This window comes from Oncorhynchus gorbuscha, linkage group LG10, assembly GCF_021184085.1.
Source record: "Oncorhynchus gorbuscha isolate QuinsamMale2020 ecotype Even-year linkage group LG10, OgorEven_v1.0, whole genome shotgun sequence".
Lineage (NCBI taxonomy): Eukaryota > Metazoa > Chordata > Actinopteri > Salmoniformes > Salmonidae > Oncorhynchus > Oncorhynchus gorbuscha.
Window position 1 is genome coordinate 39,762,416 of NC_060182.1, and position 6,801 is coordinate 39,769,216.

At 48.1% G+C, this 6,801-nt stretch overlaps 1 protein-coding gene across 5 annotated transcripts in view; it reads right to left on the reverse strand.

Annotated features, from left to right (window-relative positions):
- LOC124046078 (retinoic acid receptor gamma-A) overlaps positions 1–6,801 on the reverse strand; it is a 93,064-nt gene that overhangs the window by 82,985 nt on the left and 3,278 nt on the right. The window contains exon 1 of one of the 5 annotated variants that reach the window (XM_046366059.1): positions 4,814–4,832. The exons of the other annotated variants lie outside the window; for them this stretch is intronic. The gene's annotated coding sequence lies outside the window, so the exon portion shown is untranslated. Of the gene's footprint in view, positions 1–4,813; positions 4,833–6,801 lie in introns of those variants that run through there. 5 annotated transcript variants of the gene reach the window in all.

Below are 6,801 nucleotides of genomic sequence, written 5' to 3' on the forward strand. Positions count from 1 at the left end.
CCTCTCTTCCCCTCTCTTTACCTCTCTTCCCCTCTCATTCCCTCTCTTTCCCACTCTTCCTCTCTCTTTCCCTCTCTTTACCTCTCTTCCCCTCTCTTTACCTCTCCCTCTCTTTCTATCTCATCCTCTCTCATCCTCTCTCTTCCCCTCTTTCCCTCTCTTCCTCTCTCTTCCCCTCTCTTTACCTCTCTTCCCCTCTCATTCCCTCTCTTCCCCTCTCTTCCTCTCTCTTCCCCTCTCTTTCCCTCTCTTCCCCTCTCTTCCTCTCTTTCCCTCTCTTTCTCTCTCTTCCTCTCTTTCCCTCTCTTTCTCTCTCTTCCTCTCTCTTCCCCTCTCTTTACCTCTCTTTCCCTCTCTTTCTCTCTCTTCCCCTCTCTTCCCCTCTCTTTCCCTCTCTTCCCCTCTCTTCCTCTCTCTTCCCCTCTCTTTCCCTCCTTCCCCTCTCTTCCTCTCTCTTCCTCTCTCTTTACCTCTCTTTACCTCTCTTTACCTCTCTTCCTCTCTCTTCCCCTCTCTTCCTCTCTCTTTCCCTCCTTTCCCTCTCTTCCTCTCTCTTCCTCTCTTTCCCTCTCTTCCTCTCTCTTCCCCTCTCTTTACCTCTCTTCCCCTCTCTTCCCCTCTCTTCCTCTCTCTTTCCCTCTCTTTCCCTCTCTTCCTCTCTCTTCCCCTCTCTTTCCCTCTCTTCCTCTCTCTTCCCCTCTCTTTGCCTCTTCCCCTCTCTTTCCCTCTCTTTACCTCTCTTCCCCTCTCTTTACCTCTCCCTCTCTTTCTATCTCATCCTCTCTCATCCTCTCTCTTCCCCTCTTTCCCTCTCTTCCTCTCTCTTCCCCTCTCTTTACCTCTCTTCCCCCTCATTCAGACAGACCCAAATAGACTCTCTTCCCCTCTCTTTCCCTCTCTTCCCCTCTCTTCCTCTCTCTTCCCCTCTCTTCCTCTCTCTTCCCCTCTCTTCCCCTCTCTTTCCCTCTTTCCCTCTCTTTCCCTCTCTTCCTCTCTTCCCCTTTCTTTACCTCTCCCTCTCTTTCTATCTTATCCTCTCTCTTTCCCTCTTTCCCTCTCTTTCCCTCTCTTTCCCTCTCTTTCCCTCTCTTTCCCTCTCTTTCCCTCTCTTTCCCTCTCTTCCCCTCTCTTTCCCTCTCTTTCCCTCTCTTCCTCTCTTCCCCTCTCTTCCCCTTTCTTTCCCCAAACACAATAATGAATTAATAAAAGACTTGGCGCCAGCGTTTTTTAATGAGTCACATCAGCCGGGCTGCTTTTTACAGACCAGCCATTTGTGTTTTTATGTTGGGGCCTTATGCCCAGGTCCTGTGGTAGGCTAGGCCCGTTTGGCATGGATCAGAGAGGCGGTCTGAGGCTATAAGGGGAGATGGGGAATTCGGGGTGACCTCATCCACCCCCCTCAGCCCCGGGCCCAAATGGGCACAGAGGGCCTTCCCACTTCCCCTGTGCCTGGGGGGCACAGAGGAGGCAGGGAGAGAGGCTGGGATGGAGAGGGAGAGAGCGGGGACAGGCAGGGCAGGGAGAGAGGGAGGGAGACAGGGAGTGAGGCAGGGAGGGTAGAAGCTGGGGGGCACACAGCAGTCAGACAGACAAGCAAATAGACAGACAGACAGAAGGTTACACAGCCAACTATGGGTGGGATTAATACCAGATCTGGGACTTTCCAGCCTGGGAGGTGCACCATCATAGCATTTTAGTTAGCTTTACTTTGTTTCTAAAAACACTGTAAATACTTCTCAGCACTTCATTACACTTAATGAGACTGATTTGATTTAACATAATCAATTGATCTAATCCAGAGAAACGCCACATTTGAAATTAAATCAATTTAAGCTGAGAGAGAGGGCGAGAGAAAGAGAGAGAAAGAGAGAGAAAGAAAGAGAGAGAGAGAGAGGGTTACTCTAGGTTGGTGAAGAGTGTTGGGTTCAGGAGAGACGGAAGGGGAGTGAGTGTGTGAGAGAGAGAATGAGAAAGAGAGAGGGGGAGTGTGAGAAAGAGAGAGAGAGAGAGAGAGAGAATAGAAAAATGGAAAAAAGAGAGAACGTGAGAGCAGGACAGAGAGAGCGAGAGAGAGAGTTGTTCCCACAGATCGAGTGTCTGTCAAACAAAGGGTATCAAATCCTCTGTGAGCAAAACAACAATTGTGTCTTAACCGATGCGTTGGAACCCCGCTGGCTCAGACTGCTGCAGTGAAACATAACAAATAAATCACAGCATCTCAGGAAGTGATAATGCACCACACAACCCAACCACTGGTTTCTACCCAGCAGACAGAAACCCAACCACTGGTTTCTACCCAGCAGACAGAAACACAACCACTGGTTTCTACCCAGCAGACAGAAACACAACCACTGGTTTCTACCCAGCAGACAGAAACACAATCACTGGTTTCTACCCAGCAGACAGAAACACAACCACTGGTTTCTACCCAGCAGACAGAAACCCAACCACTGGTTTCTACCCAGCAGACAGAAACCCAACCACTGGTTTCTACCCAGCAGACAGAAACCCAACCACTGGTTTCTACCCAGCAGACAGAAAACCAACCACTGGTTTCTACCCAGCAGACAGAAACCCAACCACTGGTTTCTACCCAGCAGACAGAAACCCAACCACTGGTTTCTACCCAGCAGACAGAAACCCAACCACTGGTTTCTACCCAGCAGACAGAAACCCAACCACTGGTTTCTACCCAGCAGACAGAAACCCAACCACTGGTTTCTACCCAGCAGACAGAAACCCAACCACTGCAGGTGAATCTATGTGTATTTGCGGGTGTGTTCAGTTGTTCACTATCGAGTGCCTCCTTTTCCGTTCAACTGAAATAGTTGATACGTTTGATAACTATGCTGTGGTCTGTGTAGTAACATACCACTGTTTGACACCAAGACGTTGCTCTGTGTTTAAACCACATTGTTCTGTGTCATTCAAGGAAACCAAACTCTCCCATGCTACAGTGCTAGTGTACCCTCAGCCGGTTTTCATTTTCTGACACAAGTTGTTGAAAAAACATCCGACTGTTTTACAATTCACCCTGAACTCAGCCTGACTAGGGCCATTTTTCTTTTACCACAGAGAAAGAAAGCTCTTCGACAAAAGGCTCGTTGGATCTTAACTTCAATGGGCAGAATGGAGGCATGTCAAAAGAGAAGGAGTTTGGATATCTTCACTTCGCAGCCCTCCAGATAGGTGAACACAGCCAATATCTACCAAGTACGTTCGCAGGACATGAAAGCTTGGCACCGTCAACGACTCCGCTCTGATTTATTCTCCATTAGAGACTTGCCTACTCTTGTCTATTGTTCTAAATGATTTATGTCTTCTTCGCACAATACATCCAAATTGTGAAGAAAAAAACCCACATCATAAACCGTGTCTGAGATATAGCAAGTATGATACACTGAGTGTACAAAACATTAGGAACACCTGCTCTTTCCATGACAGACTGACCAGGTGAATCCAGGTGAAAGCTATGATCCCTTATTGATGTCACTTGTTAAATCCACTTCAATCAGTGTAGATGAAGGGGAGGAGACGGGTTAAAGAAGGATTGTTAAGCCGGGAAACAATTGAGACATGGATTGTGTGTGTGCCATTCAGAGGGTGAATGGGCAAGACAAAAAATGTGAGTGCCTTTCAATGGGATATGGTAGTAGGCGCCAGGCTCAACAGTTAGCGCCAAGAATTGGAACGCTGCTGGGTTTTTCACGCTCAACAGCGTGTTTCCCGTGTGTATGAAAAACGGTCCCCCGCCCACAGGACACCCAGACAACTTGACACAACTGTGGGAAGCATTGGAGTCAACATGGGCCAGCATCCCCGTGGAACGCTTTCGACACCTAGAGTTCATACCCCGAGGAACTGAGGCTGTTCTGAGGCTAAAACGGGGGGTGCAACTCAATATTAGAAAAGGTGTTCTTAATGTTTTGTAGGCTCAGTGTACATTATAGCAACAATGACAACATTGTGATGTACATGTGAACCTGAGGCTGAAGCTTAGGTCATAGGTCATGATTAGGATCAAACAGACAGGGATGCACTGAAGGATCGTCCAACGGGCAAAGCTGGGGTTGAAATGACCTCATGTCAATCAGTTTTCACCACTGGGAAGTGATCAAACCCAGTCAACCTTCTGTTTCCCATAGATCTGCATGGAAAACATATACAGGATCTCAAGCACTTTGTGACCACTTTAAGTATAGTTTACATGTGGATAAAGATCTAACCAAGTTTTTATAAACCAAACAAAAAAAAGATTATTCCACACAATTATGAGAGTGAAACACGATACTGTAGTCGGCGTCATAGAATGGGTAAACGTTTTGGCTGGGTGCGAAATAGATATCATAAACACAGTTTAAGAGATTCAACTTGACAGCTCAGAGTCCCTTTCTACAGCGGCCTGTTACGGCACCTAGACATTTCTGCTGACAGACTGACAGCTGATCCACCCACCGCCTCCATACTGCCACAAATACGCACACACACACACACACACACACACACACACACACACACACACACACACACACACACACACACACACACACACACACACACACACACACACACACACACACACACACACACACACACACACACACACACACACACACACACACACACACACACTGCCTCCAAACTATCATACATTCCATCATCTCAAACTAGTTTGACGTGGGTTCTTCCACAAGGCTGGCAACACAGATGCATATTTCGCTTACAACAACAAAGCCACGTCATTATACTAACTTCAACATATCATTTGTCATTCACAGAAAGAGGTATTGTCTTTGGATGTGTAGATAGATACCTGGGAGTGTCGATAGACAATCAAGCCTTTATTCCAGCGCCATCGATCAAACAAAAGCACAAACTTTCCCGTTCGATTTTGGTTGACAGAACATTGCTGTGTTGTCGGTGCGGACGGTGGAGGAAAAATAATATGGAAAGAGTGAGAATTGACACGGAGACATAAAACACTCAGCGAGACCGGGATGAAGTCATTCTGACAGCTCCTTTCCATGATGGCGAGGCGGAGGTGGCGAGGAGAAAGAGCAGTGGAGTCCGAGCTGCTTGACATTGAGACACTAACGGTTGGAGAAAGCCCTGAGGAGAGCACAACACCAGGAGAGAGATGAAACATACTTCTTGAAAGCCCTGAGGAGAGCACAACACCAGGAGAGAGATGAAACATACTTCTTGAGACGGACAGAGAAAGAGAGAGACAGAGAGACCAACAGACCAAGAGAGAAAGAGGGAGAGAGAGAGAGACAGAGAGACCAACAGATTGAGAGAGAAAGAGGGAGAGAGACAGAGACAGAGACAGAGACCAACAGACTGAGAGAGAGAGAGAGAAAGAGGGAGAGAGAGACAGAGACAGAGAGACCAACAGACAGAGAGAGAGAGAGAGAGAGAGAGAGAGAGAGAGAGACAGAGAGACCAACAGACCAAGAGAGAAAGAGGGAGAGAGAGACAGAGACAGAGAGACCAACAGATTGAGAGAGAAAGAGGGAGAGAGAGACAGAGACAGAGACCAACAGACTGAGAGAGAGAGAGAGAGAGAGAGAGAGAGAGGGAGAGAGAGACAGAGACAGAGAGACCAACAGACAGAGAGAGAGAGAGAGAGAGAGAGACAGAGAGACCAACAGACCAAGAGAGAGAAAGAGGGAGAGAGAGACAGAGGCAGAGAGACCAACAGACAGAGAGAGAGAGACCAACAGACCAAGAGAGAGAAAGAGGGAGAGAGAGACAGAGACAGAGAGACCAACAGACAGAGAGAGAGAGAGAGAGAGAGAGAGAGAGAGAGAGAGAGAGAGAGAGAGAGAGAGAGAGAGAGAGAGAGAGAGAGAGACAGAGAGACCAACAGACCAAGAGAGAGAAAGAGGGAGAGAGAGACAGAGGCAGAGAGACCAACAGACAGAGAGAGAGAGACCAACAGACCAAGAGAGAGAAAGAGGGAGAGAGAGACAGAGGCAGAGAGACCAACAGACAGAGAGAGAGAGACCAACAGACCAAGAGAGAAAGAGGGAGAGAGAGACAGAGACAGAGAGACCAACAGACCAAGAGAGAGAAAGAGGGAGAGAGAGACAGAGGGAGAGAGACAGGGAGACCAACAGACAGAGAGAGAGAGAGAGAGAGAGAGAGAGAGAGAGAGAGAGAGAGAGAGAGAGAGAGAGAGAGAGAGAGAGAGAGAGAGAGAGAGAGAGAGAGAGAGAGAGAGAGAGACAGAGACAGAGAGACCAACAGACCAAGAGAGAGAAAGAGGGAGAGAGAGACAGAGGCAGAGAGACCAACAGACAGAGAGAGAGAGAGAGACCAACAGACCAAGAGAGAAAGAGGGAGAGAGAGAGAGAGAGAGAGAGAGAGAGAGAGAGAGAGAGAGAGAGAGAGAGAGAGAGAGACCAACAGACCAAGAGAGAGAAAGAGGGAGAGAGAGACAGAGGCAGAAATATCAACTGACAGAGAGAGAAAGAGAAAGACAGAGAGACCAACAGACCGAGAGAGAGAAAGAGAGAGACCAACAGACCAAGAGAGAGAGAGGGAGAGAAAGAGAGGGAGAGAGAGAGAGTGAGTCAGAGGCCAACAGACTGAGAGAGAGAGAGAGAGAGGAGACTGAGAGAGAGAGAGAGAGACCAACAGAGAGAGAGAGAGAGAGAAAGAAAGAGAGAGAGAGGAGAGAGACCAACAGAGTCAGAGAACAGAGAGAGAGAGAGAGAGAGAGAGAGAGAGAGAGAGAGAGAGAGAGAGAGAGAGAGAGAGAGAGAGAGAGAGAGAGAGAGAGAGAAAGAAAGAGAGAGA